This window comes from Leptonychotes weddellii, chromosome 7, assembly GCF_054177405.1.
Source record: "Leptonychotes weddellii isolate Sample4059 chromosome 7, ASM5417740v2, whole genome shotgun sequence".
Classification (NCBI taxonomy): domain Eukaryota; kingdom Metazoa; phylum Chordata; class Mammalia; order Carnivora; family Phocidae; genus Leptonychotes; species Leptonychotes weddellii.
In genome coordinates, this window is record NC_138375.1 from 70,919,611 (window position 1) to 70,934,322 (window position 14,712).

The window sequence follows — 14,712 nt, forward strand, 5'->3', positions numbered from 1 at the left end:
GAGGGGTTGAGGCAGAAGAAAAGTAGTTAAGATTCTATTGTAGTATTTCAGGAAAGAAATTAATGAGGTTCTAGACTAACATGGTGTTTTGGTGTGATAGTAAATAGTTGAATTCTATTCATATTTCAAGATTAGAGACATATTATAGCAGTTTTTCAGTATCACAGAGGTGTCTGAACAATCCTCTAGAGTTGGTCAAAAGAGAATTTGAGGTATTAATTGCCTGAAAGGAGGTAGAACTCAAACACTAAATCACATCATCAACCATGAAAGCTCTCTTGCAGCACAGTGTGCAAACATTTTCTTTGCAAAGGAGAAGAAATGAATTTTAAGATAAAGTTGAAACAAGAGGAAAGAACATATTTGACTAAAATATTTCAAGATTAATTTTAAGGGTCCCTTCAGCTTTGTATGAGATGTCAGTTTCACTTCCAAAAACCATTCCAAGACAGGGAAAAGATTCTAAGACATAGGATAAGAGGCAGCATGATAGCCTACAGGGAACACTAAACTATAATCCCGAGTAAAAGGCAAAATCTTAAGGCCTCAAGGGTTTTCCTTTGAAACAACTTTCTGCTCGATAACTTGAAGACAAACAGCCTAATGTGAAAGCGGGAAGTTCGTGCTTTCATAGAGTCCCCTTGTAGGGACATACTTATACATATGAACTTGTAGCCCCATCTCTCAATTAATTCTAGTATCCAGGGGAAAACCTTTTCAACTTTTGAGTATTTGCCTTTTCAACATGGAGTAGAGAATGTAACTGTATTCCAATTGTTCATGGATGAGGTGGCACATAAATTTGCACACAAATCTTTGAGATATTTTTTAGAAAATGTATATTTATCTAATGGCAAATCCGTTAAGTTTACATGTGATATCTTTAACCAAATCATTTTACTGGCTATTGTACCATGAGTACCCTTTATTTTCCCTTTCTGGTACATCCTCTCAATATATTTTACAGCTAGTGCTGCATGTTTTTCACTTTAACGCATTCTGTCCTCTGAAGTAAACAAATGAATACTGATTTTTGTCAACCCCAGGTGACTCATCTTTTGTAATTTGTCATGTCAGATTTTATCAGCCACTTCATACTGGCTTACTGGAAAAGCACAACAAAATCCAATTGATTCAATACCAAAAAATTTATCATAACATGACACTTTTTAAATGATGAAGTTCCAGGATAGATAGAAAAAAGGCATTGTACTATTTAAAAAACTCATGAGAAAAAAGAAAATAAAACCTTTCTCTTGGTTATTCAATGTTCCCAAGTATATCTCTAGATATTCTGATCATTTTGAAAAGAAACCCATATTAAGAGTAACATCCTTGATTATTGTGTGTATGTGTGTGTGTGTGTGTATACATATATATATATATAATTCATTTCCTGCAGCTTTAAAAATTGGCTAGCTTAGTATAGGACTAATGCATTGAGTATAGCACATTCCAATGTTTCCCCATCAAGTTTACCTTGATTTTCCAAAGATTCAATTCCAGCCATTTAGCACCTGCTAATTATGAGATACAACTTCTAAGTTCTGAATAAAATTTCAGAGTGCTTCCAAGACCAGTACATCATCAAGAAAAGTAGGTAGACTCATTATCCAAGGATCTATGATTGCAATGTTAAATGAAGCATTATTTTGACTGGTTTTCACTGCATCATGCTTCTTCCTTGGCAGTCTGCCAGCAGACAGATTTTTTTTTTTTTAAATAGGTCCCAATGAGATTTCTATAAATCCCACATGTCAATTACCCTACATATTATATACAGGAATAAACTGAACAATCCTGATATACATTAAAAAAGACACCATTCACTGTGTATGCAACTTCTTTGAATAGCTGTCTTCCTAATTTACAAATATTGAACCATAAACAAAATAGTTAACCATGTTTACTATTATGGTTAAAGTAGTATTTATTAACAATGAAACTCACAGTAACTAGATAGAGTTACATTTCATTCATTCAACACATTATAGGTAGTAATGATGGCACTGTGCTGAATCTGTGATTTCACCTTATTTTTACATCTATCCCAGAAATACAATTATATTTTTATTTTAATGATGAGAAAACTGAAGCTCTGATGCTGGAGATACAGGCAGATAAATCCTAACCTGAGATGTACGAGGACAAACAACTTAAAAATTAACTATAATTAAGTATAATGAATGTTGATAACAGGGAGGGGTGAGAATGAACAGCAAGGGGAAATGACCAACTTTAGATCAAGAATTCTAAGTTTAAGGAATTGTACAAGAGAATTAAATCAGGGCTGGAAGTTACCAGTTAAAAGTAAAGAAGGAGATGGGGCGCCTGGGTGCCTCAGTTGTTAAGCATCTGCCTTCGGCTCAGGTCATGATCCCAAGGTCCTGGGATTGAGCCCCACATTGGACTCCCTGCTCAGCGGAGAGCCTGCTTCTCCCTCTCCCCCTCCCCCTGCTTGTGTTCCCTCTCTTGCTGTCTCTCTCATCAAATAAATAAATAAAATCTTAAAAAAAAAAAAAAATTAAAGGAGGAGAACAAGAAGGAAGCAGTGGGAAAGGTTTCACAAGTACCAAGCACTAAATATGGAAGAGCAGACACAACTGGTAAGAGTTTGGTAGGTTTGAAAATGAACCTAATGGTGGCAGTAAAGTTAATCTAAAGAGAAAGACATTGTCAAAATGTGGAAGAATTTGTATGTTACGCTAAGGGCAATTGTTAGGCACTGAAATATCATCACAGTAGGTTCACATTTTAGAAGATCACTCTGTCTCTAAATGGGAAAGGATTAGAAGATGGCAGCTCTGAATTCAGAGAAACCTAAAAGAAAATCACTGCCATAGTTTAGTTAGTTGAATTAAATTAAAATGTTTTAGCTGAAATGGGAGGGTTAGTAAGAGTAAACAACAAAGAAAACATGCATAGGAAGTGGAGACAAAGAGAGTGGTTTTCAAACATGAGCATGGGGGCGCCTGGGTGGCTCAGTCATTAAGTGTCTGCCTTCGGCTCAGGTCATGATCCCAGGGTCCTGGGATCAAGCCCCACATCTGGCTCTCTGCTCAGTGGGAAGCCTGCTTCTCCCTCTCCCACTCCCCCTGCTTGTGTTCCCCTCTATTGCTGTGTCTCTCTCTGTCAAATAAATAAATAAATAAAATCTTCAAAAAAAAAAAAAAAACAAAAAACAAACATGAGTGTGTGTCAGAACCATCTGAAGGGTTTGCTATAATGCACATTACTGCGTCTACTCCCAAGGTTTCTAATCCAGAAGATACAGGATGGGACTGAAGAATTTGCATTTCTAAATTCCCAAGTGATTCTGATGTTTCTGGTAAAAGGCTCCCTTTGGGAACTACAGGTCAAAAGAAGGAAACTGGGAAGGGAGCCAAAAAAGTCAATGGTCATGCAGTCCCACCCTTCTTCCTCACACCATTGTTGAGTGCAGGGAAAGGAGCTCTCCAAGGAATGAACCTGAAATGAATCCAAATCATTCAAATGCCATTAGGACTCAGGATTCTGTCTTTCCAGAGACCACATTTCCCTATAAACTCCATTTGTACAGTATCTAATCACACTCACAAGCCAAGAGAAAGATTTAGAAAGAGATTTGACTCTGGAAGTCACTCTTGGTTTGTCTATAGATCACACATGTATGAAATTGGATTAATCATTATCCTTGTTTCATGATACAAGCATTGCTCAACGTATGGTCTACTTTTATTAACTGATAGTTGACTTAAATAACAAAATAAGCACCTGCCAATCAAGCATTGAGACAAAAAGTCAAGATATTGACATAAGCCTATATTAAAGTATCTGGTAACCACCACCGCACATCCTGACCTTTCCCAGCCTGAGTTAACCATTACCTTTAATCTTTTGTGTTCTTTTCATGTAAGTTTATGCTTATACACATTTTTCTATAAAGAACATTTTTCCATTTCAGGATTTTTTTTAGCTTTACATAAACTACATTATGCTGTATGTTATGTTTAAAGACATATATTTATAATTAGTATTATATTGGTGATATTCATCTATAAGTCTATGTGTCACTGGATCAGGTGTGACTACTGTAAAATATTTCATTACATGGATATACTATAGTTTTTCATTTTGTTTTCCTTTCTGTGAAAAATACCTCTGTGAATATTCCTGTATATGCCTGGTCATAAATATATGCAAGTTTATCTTAGACAGTAACCTAGGAGTGGAATTGCTGAGTCATCTTATATATAAATGTTCACATTTAAGAGATAAAGCCAACCTTTTTCCTGACTGTAGTAACATACCCATTAGTGATTAATGATCCTTTGGATCTATATGCTCTTCAGCACTTGATGTTAACAAATGGATTTTTTTTTAATTTTGACTTCAAATGAGCATCAAATTGTATTTCATGGTTTTTGTATTTCATGGTATTTCTGATCTTGATTTGCTCTTCTCTTTCTTGATCACTAATGATTTTTATTTTAAATTACTGATTTTTATTACCTTATATTTACTTTAATTCTTCTGATATGTTCTTATACAATGCAGTTTACTTTACATGTTTTCATCTTTTAGAAAGGAATAAAATTGAATATGAGCAAGCTTTACAGGGCCAGCTTCTAGTGTTAGTGATTTTGAACATGTCTTTGTTTGCTGACTAAATGTGTTTTCTCTTCTATGGCTATTCCTTTTTCCCTCAACTTTACCAAGCATTTGTGTTTTTTAAAAATTGATATATAAAAGGCCTTTAGATAATCTTATTTCTAATTATTTTTTAATACAATCCTCAAATGTGTAGCTTTTAAAATATCAGGACAATGAAAGATTTCTTGGTAAAGCACGCTACCAAGTCATTATTAAAAAAAAAAAAAGTCTCTAAGAAGGATAATTTCTTAGCCTTGTACACAAATACTTATAAAACCAAACAACTAAAGAAAAAAATAAATAAAACCTGAGCTGTTTTGTAGAAACTTTGTAAACTTTCCCTTTAAAATCAGTAATAAGGAGAAATACCAGCCACACTGTTGAGAATTTAGTTAAACTGCTTCATAATATCACTGTCTTGGGCAATCATTTTGTGTCACCAAGTGGCCTTCAGGAATAGCTGACACTAGTCCATGCCCGAAATAATACGTCACAGAGTCACAAGTTAATTTAAGTTCCTGATATCATTTCCCCACAGGCCCTTTTGATAAGCAGTCTCTCCCGTCCTTACCCTGGGCCTTTTCCTTGTGAGCCACTTAAATAAGACCCCCCCGAAACTTACCAAAACCCCCATCTTTCTGGTTTGAATTGACCAATCTGGCCTCAGCTCAGGTACCCCAAAGCATTCTGAGAACCCTAATAATGGCACATGACCCATGTCCTGCTGTGTTTTTAGCATACACACTGCCTTGTCCTCTCCTTGTGGCCCCTAGAGCCATGCCCTCTACCACCTCTAGGACCTGTGAGTTATAAACTCCTCTATTTCATTTCCTTTTTGGTCTTTTGTTGAACCAAGGCTCACTATCTAACAAATGTTAATTTTTAAAAAGTCTCAACATAAACCAATATAATATTGAAGCCTTTAGTCAATAGTCAGAAAAAGAATTTAGAAGCAGAAGCACTGGAAAAGAGGAAATACAACTTTCTTTTTGGTTTGTTTGTTTTGCAGATGATATGACCATTCACCTAGAATTTTTTTTTTTTTTAAAGATTTTTATTTATTTGACAGAGAGAGATACAGCGAGAGGAGGAACACAAGCAGGGGGAGCGGGAGAGGGAGAAGCAGGCTTCCCGCCGAGCAGGGAGCCCGATGTGGGACTCGATCCCAGGATCCTGGGATCATGACCTGAGCCGAAGGCAGACGCTTACCGACTGAGCCACCCAGGCGCCCTTAGAAATTTTTTTAAAATCTACAAATTTTTAAAACAATAACCAAGGTTTAATAAATTGGTTACATGTGAAATTAATATACAGTATTTAAATGGTTCTGATACCTTCCTCCCTTAGAATTAGTGCTTCCCCAAAAATGTGTTTGGTTCCCCAGTGAAATAGACTCTTACTTAATCAAGTATAGACATATCTGGACATCATTTCTGAAACACAAAGTTTAACACAGTTTACTCTCAAGCTGCAATTTCTTTCTCTTTTCCTCTCCCTCTCTCTCTCTCTCTCTCTCTCACACACACACACACACATATGCACAAACACATATGCATATACAGATAAAATTCAAAAGGGACATCCTTTATGAAAATAAACAAAATTAAAACAAAATTAATAAGGGTGGTTCAGGAACTATAAGTTTTATAGTCCAAAAAAGAAAAAAAGCAGTTACTGAGAAATGCTGTGAAGAAATACAAATAAGCTCGGGGCGCCTGGGTGGCTCAGATGGTTAAGTGTCTGCCTTTGGCTCAGGTCATGGTCCCAGGGTCCTGGGATCGAGCCCCGCATCGGGCTCCCTGCTCAGTGGGGAGCCTGCTTCTCCCTCTCCCACTCCCCCTGTTTGTGTTCCCTCTCTTGCTGTGTATCTCTCTGTCAAATAAATAAATAAAATCTTAAAATAAAAGAAATACAAATAGGTAATATTGTATGTGTACTTTGATGAATTCTAATTTTTCTAGCCTATATGAAATCTTCATGTACTTGAAAAAAAACTTTTTAAATTAAAGGAATAAGACGCAACTGAGATAACTAGTTATCCTATAGTGATCATACCTTTTTCCTTGTTGTTACTGCTATAAGCATAAGTAGGGAACATTAACAGTAATTCCAAAAATGGAAATGAGCCTAACACAGGGAGGAAAAATAATGCAGGTTATTGGGCATCTTTAATGCTTGAGTAAGGACAAGTAGGTAATACGAGTTAAATTTTTGAGTAAGAAGGGTAAGTAGAAAATCTATTTTAAAAAGCCACATGCTATTACATTTTCAACATATGCTATACATTTATAGGGCACAGAAGTGATTAGGTAACTCAGTGTTTTAATCAAGAAAAGTCCCTGGATGGGTATGGCAGAATGGGTGTCTGGTTCAGGGTAAGAAGCAGAATTACATTATTTTAAAATAACAGTGGTAATTTTAATCAAGATTTTTGCCTAAATTTGTGAGCTAAGTGAATAACTGATTACATAATGATCAAAAAAGTAATCTTGTTAGATGATTTTCATATGTCTAAAAATAATCACTTAAGTTTTCTCTCCAATTAAATCCACATATATTAATAAAAAAGGGGACAGATGTTTTCTTTAAAACATTCTTATCAATAGAATTTGGTAATGCAAATGTGGCTGCTATTGCATAACTGATTTGAAAAGAATAGTCTAAATTTAAGAATTCTTTAATTCTTAAAGGCAAGCAAATAGTTTCATACTATCTAATATTTAGCTAGTTGAGTACTGTTTAAAATTTCTTCCTTTCCTCCAATAATCAAGTATTAATTGAGAATCCACTATGTGCCGACCACTGTTCTGGGTCTTGAAGAAATAGGAGTGAACCAATCATATAAGATTTCCTTTCCTCATGGAATTTAAATTCTAGTGGAGGAAAATAATTTTCAAAATAAAATCAAAGTATCTAATATGATAAATGTGAAAGACCTAAGGAGAAAAACGGCATAAAAGAAGTATGCTCACTCTGTCTGCGAGGGTTATGGAATTGAGCCAGGATCCAGGAGGTACATGGGACCGGTGTATACATATCTCAGATCTTATTCTTCTGCAGGACCTACTGAACCCTGTACTTTGTCCCTTTGCCCCACATCCTAGCTGCAGTGGCCACAAGGATGGTTTGCCCAGAGCCCGCTAGACCTGCAGTCATAAATGACCCAGACTTTCCCACTGTTTACTTATTTTTTAATGCCACTGGTTATTCTTAGACTTTCCCCAGAATGAAAGAACTTCCACATGGCTCTCCTCATGTGCAGCAGAGACAAAGCTGCAGCTCTGCACCCTATTTCAAGTTCACCAGCGGAGGTCTGTCTTCACCAGCGACTGCTGGAAAAACTGCTTCACAAGCTAGAAGGGTTTGGGAATTTATAACCAATGAAGTAAACTCTAATGAGAAATAAGAGATTGCAAACAGACCATTTAATGTCTTGCTCGTTCTTTCCCTGTTGGTCATTTCCAAGAAGTAATGATTGCATAGGTTACTTTTGGAAATGGCTTGAATGACCTAAGAAACAGTGATATTCCTTGTGAGGCCATCATCCATTCAAAAGGATCTGCTTACACTACTTCCTTTCCTTTCCCTTCCCCTTACTTCCTTCCTATCTTCCTCCCTCCTTCCCCCCCTTCCTTCTTTCCTTCTTTCCTTCTTTCTTCTTTCCTTCCTTATTTCCTTCCTTTCTTCCTTCCTTCCTTTCCTTTCCTTTCTCTTTCCTTCCTTTTTCCCAGCCTTACTTCCCGTTTCTTACATACTCCTACCTAAGCTTTGTCTCAAGTCCTGCTTGCTAGGAAACTCAGTGATGTTAGTTAATTCCTGTTGGGTAACAGCATTCCCCCAAATTTAGCAGATAAAACAATAGCCATTTTAAAATTTTATGGGTCTAAACGGTGCCAGGGCAGTTCTAGGGATCTGGACTAGACTTGGTTGATCTCAGCCAGTTTCGCTCATACCTGTGTTTTGTAGGCTGAAAGCTGCCAGTTGAAGTTAAACTCAGCTGAAATGAGTTGTCTCTAATGAACATAGTCTTCCATCTTCCTAGTGTAGGCTTGTTTTCTTGGGGGGTGGCCAGGCTCCAAAAGGGTCAGTGTAAGTGTGCAAGTTCTTATAAGGCCTAGGCTTGGGTTTAGAACCTATCCCATGCACAGCAGGCTATTTCCCAAAGCAAGTCAAAAGTCATCTCAGAGTAAAAGGGTGGAAAACATCTTATCTCTGTCCTCATGGGGGCAGCTGCAAAGTCATATTGCAAGGAACACTGTCAGAGGGAGGGAAAGAACCATGACCATTCTTGCAATCAATTAGGCTAGGATAAAATAGAAGGCCTCACTGAAGAGCTGACATTTGAATAAAAATATCTAGTTGTGGGAAAGAGCTAGGAAGTTATCTTGGCAAAGATCATTGCAGTCATGGAGAACATCCGGGGCCAAGTCTTTACAGCAGGAGCATGCATCAATTGTTAAAGGAAAAACACGGGCGACTGCAGTTACAGCAGAGAGAGCAAGGTGGAGGGCGCTAGGGTACATGTCAGTGAAATCTTGAGGTCCTGGGGGGAAACAACTGAATGAATGACTTCAAAGTTCAAAGCACTAACTTCATGACATAAAAATCACTTGAACCCTCTGGCTCTTACTCTGAGAACTGAACGAGTTTTGTAAAGCAGTGTATTTCAAACTGTTTCATGTAGCTGAGCCATTTCCTTCAGTGACATCTTTTATAAAACTACTATCTGTTAAAAGTAAACTCAAACTGATCCACTACCTCCACCTTTGTACCAATCTAGAGGCTTTTTCTTAGAAACACTTTCTTTAATAACTAGACCAGATGATCCTTAAAGTCCTGTCCAAATTTGTGGTTGAATAAGGTCATAATAAAGTTCTCTATAAACTGCCTAACATATCAGAAAACTGAGGAGTTAACAGGTCATTCATTCCTAGACCCTCCTTATCAAGTACTGTACCCTGTCACAAAAAATTCAGCCTTCAGAGCTATTAATTTTTGTCACTAACTTAAAAAACCCTCAACCACGTATTTACATATGTATTATGTTTATTTCAGAACTTCTCTTAATTGCTGTTTTGCAAATCAGTTCAAGGTAAGATATCTTAGACCCATTTTTCTGAGAATCTCAAAAAACATTATCAGCTTCTGCTTATTGATGATTCCTATGATGTCTAAAAGAAAAAAAAAGTAGTGCTAGTAGGAAAAACTACTTATTTAGATATAATTCTATAGTTTAATAACTCTTATAATAGATTTATACTCTGATGTAGATGTAGAATAAGCTAAGTATTTTTCATCCAGCGACAAAATTCTACAAATTCAGAGGCAACATGTTGCTTAACTACATTCATTCAGGCCAATTAGGGAGCATATAGAGATGATGGAATTTTCTTATTTTTATCTTTAACCACTGGATTTCATTCCTTCTGAAAACCAACAAAGATATAAATATCAATAAAGTACACATGACATTTTGAAATCCTCAAGCCAGGAATTTCTCACTCTGAGAAAACCTTAAACTACTTCTGTTTGTCTTATACAGTATTTATAGTTGCATTCTGTGAAAGTCACGTGTAAAATCATGAGGAGAAAACATGGTAAGATCATGTTCCTACAATCTAATGTTTGATTTTAAAATATTTTTTCTGCTAAACTAAAAACCATATGTACTATAAACTAGTGTTAGATACAACATTTTATAAAGGAAATCAATCTTTGCTTAAAGTAAATGATTCTCAGCGGGACTTTCAGTAATCTTAATGAAAATTAAAGAATTTTCATTTGGTTGTGAAACTTAGATTTTAATAGAGATGCAGAAATTTTAAAATTTGTCATTATAATCTTCCCAATGGTACCATTTTCTTTCCTGTTCTCTCTGATCCACATTACCTAATTTCAATTTCTCATTGCATAAACTATTCATGTCTTGGTAGACACTTTCTTTCTTCCCTTTAGATCCAGAAGTACTGCTTTTAATTTTGAAAGCCATTTGTAAAGTATAGCTGTTGTAGATAATGCCACAAATACAGAGTTGAAAAATGTCAAGGACTATTTCTTTCAGTCCTTAGTAATAGTTCTTGACACCTAAAAAAATTCTTGTCAGAATACTGAAGATAAATAATTTCCTTCATATTTCTGCAGAAATGCACAAAATAAACCTTTGATCTAAAGTGACATTTATTAACCTGAATGTGAGATTAACTACAGCATTCATCAGGAATAATATTTAATACTCATCTAGAAACTTTCATCTCAGACTCAAAAAACGTAAATACATTAATTCTGTAATCCTTACAAGACTCCTGTAGAGAGGTAGTAATTTTTAACACTTCTTCATTGATGAAGAAACCAAGACATGGAGATTACCCCCAAGTTATACCAAAAATCAAATCTGACTATAAAAATGAGACTTGTGTTTGAATTTCTAGCTTTCTATTACAAAGTCAAAATTTTTGTCCAAAATAGTTTATTAGTTTTTTTCAAAATATACTTTTTTCTAAAAAGTAGAACATGTGAAAACATTTCTTCTCCAGTAAATCAACCAAAACTAATAATCACTTCTAAATATTAAGACTTTCCAACATATGGACTCCTGAATAGTCATACTAAAGAAAGTCATTGAATATTTACTTACTCAACAACTAGGGAAGAATAGGTGAAAGCTTGTAACAAGACAAGATCTTAGGGTGTGTGGACATTAACAATGTAAGATCAACTTTCCTATGGACATAATGTTTTCTTTTTTTTTTTTTTAATATTTTTTTATTTTTTTTTTTAAAGATTTTATTTATTTATTCATGAGAGAGAGAGAGAGGCAGAGCGAGAAGCAGGCTCCCAAGGAGCAGGGAGCCCGATGCGGGACTCGATCCCAGGACCCTGAGATCATGACCTGAGCCGAAGGCAGACGCTTAACCATCTGAGCCACCCAGGTGCCCGGACATAATGTTTTCTTAAATTACTCAATGGTGTCAAAAAGTGACAGAGACAAAATGCCTAAAAGTTGAAGTTTTTGCTGATCACATTGCTCTGAAGATTGTCCATACTGAGGTATGTAATGGAAAGTTATAGTTACAGCAAGAACAGCTCTCCCCTTACAATGGCAGACATGGATTCATCTAAATATTTTGATGATGACTCTTCCTCAACAGATGATACAAGGAGCCATCTCTCATCTCACAGCCTATGTCAAATCCAATATGCTTTTACAGCATCATGTCATTCTCAAAGTAGTTAGCAACTTTATATTTTTTCACAGAATTTATATTTGTTTACAGAATTGTGTAATTATCTGTCTTCCTTACTGGACAATAAGCTTCATGAGGATGGGGGTGGTATCTGTTTTCCAAACTATTCCCGGTACTTGGTACAGTATCTTTCACATGTTAAGTATGAAAGTATCAATACATTAAAAACATTTAATTTGACTAGGATATTTGGGCAAAATGTGCTTCAAAGATATTTTTTTTCCATTACGTACAATGTAATATAGTTACGGTAAGACATCCCTCCCCATTTACCCATATAACATAATATGGTGGTGGTGAGACAGTGTTACAAGCATTCTGTAGCCTTAAGATGACTTTTAGAAAATGAGGGGCGCCTGGGTGGCTCAGTCGTTAAGCGTCTGCCTTCAGCTCAGGTCATGATCCCAGGGTCCTGGGATCGAGCCCCGCGTCGGGCTTCTGGCTCAGCGAGGAGCCTGCTTCTCCCTCTGCCTCTCTCCCTGCTCATGCTTTCTCTCTCTCTCTCTCTCTCTGTATCTCTGTGTCTCAAATGAATAAATAAAATCTTTAAAAAAAAAAAAAAAGAAAATGAACCAAATACTCTTATCTGAAACATTAGTTCATTAGTGTAACTTGCTCTGAGGTTATCATGCCACTAATGAAATAAAGTGTCATCAGTTAAATTAGTTTAGTGGATCTCTTGAGTTAAGTCCAAGCATATTGGGTAAAAAGGTTTTTACCCTCAAGTTTCTGTCATGCCTTTTCTTGTATCTTTTTATTAAGTTGCTTTTGAATCTTTAGGTGGGGAAAGTGAATAGATTCCCAGAATGATGTAAAATAGACCAATTTGGGACTTTTCTGGAATTTTTCAGATTCAAGAAACTTCATTTCAATAAACACCCTTTTGGGGATCGATTGAATTTTAAAAGAGAAAAGAGTATTCTGTTCTATTGCCGAACTTAAAATATTCTGTGTTTCATTAACTTGCTCAAAGTAAAAATGTTTTTAAAAAGCTTGATGGAAAAACAATTAAAACAAAACAAAACAACAAAAAACCCACACCAAATAGTACTGTGCTGCAGAACAAAATGTTTAAACACAGTAAACATGACTTGAATTATAAATGTAACTTGGAAACATTAGCTATTTGTTGTTTGTTAAGAGTATTCTCTTAAACATCTGCACCTCTATGTGCATACGTGTGCCGATGAGTGTACATCAGTGAGAACACGGCAGCCATCCACAAAGGCAAAGGAAAGTTCATACACCATTTATTTCTTTTGCCCTTGTGAACTGCAAGTAGTCCTAGTCTGGGTGAGCACAGGCACTCGAGCCTTTGGAGTCTGAGCCTGGTGTCCTCCCTGCGGTGCCATTAGAAGGCTGTGCTAGAGGATTGCTTTTGGACTCCCACACATGTGGTTGTATAATCTCTCGGCACCTCGCTTGGTTTTTAATCTCTATATTTGAAGTATGAAAGCCTTTTTTTTATTTGAGATATAATTTCCTGAAATGACTTAAATTTATATGCAAATATTAAACATCTCAATGCTAACTCATAATGGCATTTATGGTGTTTAATTAAATAGTGTAAGGTTGGTGTGTATGGTTTAGCAGCTCATGCTAATTTCAGATACATTCAGTTTCACAGGCACATCCACAGAATATGTTTTGCATAATATAGAATAATTTGAAAGAGAATCTTCTCAATATATTTTAGATATCTTTTTTTTTTTTTAAAGATTTTTATTTATTTATTTGACAGAGAAAGACACAGCGAGAGAGGGAACACAAGCAGGGGGAGTGGGAGAGGGAGAAGCAGACTCCCCGCCGAGCAGGGAGCCCGATGCGGGACTCGATCCAGGGACTCCAGGATCATGACCTGAGCCGAAGGCAGTCGCTCAACCAACTGAGCCACCCAGGTGCCCCTATTTTAGATATCTTAATGAATCCTGATGATAAAGCCATATGAAATCAGACATGAACATGAATAGGTTTTCCCTTTTCTGTTTTTTCTGTCAGTTTCAAATACTGTGAGTGGGTCTATTTTTATATTTAATCAGGCTAAGTGCATAAAGGGAAAAAAAAAAGCCTTCACATAATATCCTGTCAGTAAAATTAGTAAAACCTGGAAAGCAATTTCCATTTTAGTATGTGGATCAGGAGATAAGTTGCAATATCGGTTCATTTTCACTATAGCAAAAAAAAGTGTAATTTTCAGTTCTCTTCTAACTTCTATTATCCACATGGGAGCTGTTATTATCTACATAATGTACTGAGGCATTTGCAATTAGGCTTACTGTTCAGATTAGTCTCCCTTGGTTTCAAGTCACTTTCACTTGAAACGATAAAATTAAATTAGCAGTTCTACCCAGGTCAGTGTGAAGTTTCCCCCGATGGATTTTCAAGCTATTGTTCTGTTACAGTTTTTATATCATAACATTGGATGCATTCGGAATACAGATATCCTTGTCCATTTGCAGGAATTTTTCATAAGAGGGCAATATATAATTTTTTAATCCAATTTCTTCCATGTAGCTATCATATAAGCGTTTAAAACTGCAGTTGAACGCCTTGCTTTGGAGTTAGTTCTATCCTCTCTTTTTGGTGTTTCAAACTATGTGATGAGGTTTATATTAAAGCATACTGACATGACAAAATAATACAGAATCCTTAATGTAAAACAAATTGCCTTCGTTCTTTGAAGCAGGAGATAGAATGACTCTGAAATTACGACTAGGAAAGAGCTAGTCTCTTTTTTGCTTTCATTTTCTCTTTCTTTATATTCTTTTATTCCTTCCTTTCTCTCTGATATACATCTATTAAGCATAACCAAAGAACTGTTTTTTTTGTTTGTTTT

The 14,712-nt window shown here is 35.9% G+C and overlaps 1 long non-coding RNA gene across 3 annotated transcripts in view; it reads right to left on the reverse strand.

Moving 5' to 3' along the window:
• LOC145722642 (uncharacterized) overlaps window positions 1–9,566 on the reverse strand; it is a 120,038-nt gene extending 110,472 nt beyond the window's left edge. For all 3 annotated transcript variants that reach the window (XR_014147039.1, XR_014147038.1, XR_014147037.1), the window contains exon 1: window positions 8,586–9,566. This is a non-coding gene — a long non-coding RNA (uncharacterized LOC145722642). The remainder of the gene's footprint in view (window positions 1–8,585) is intronic.
• Between the last annotated feature and the right edge of the window lie 5,146 nt (window positions 9,567–14,712).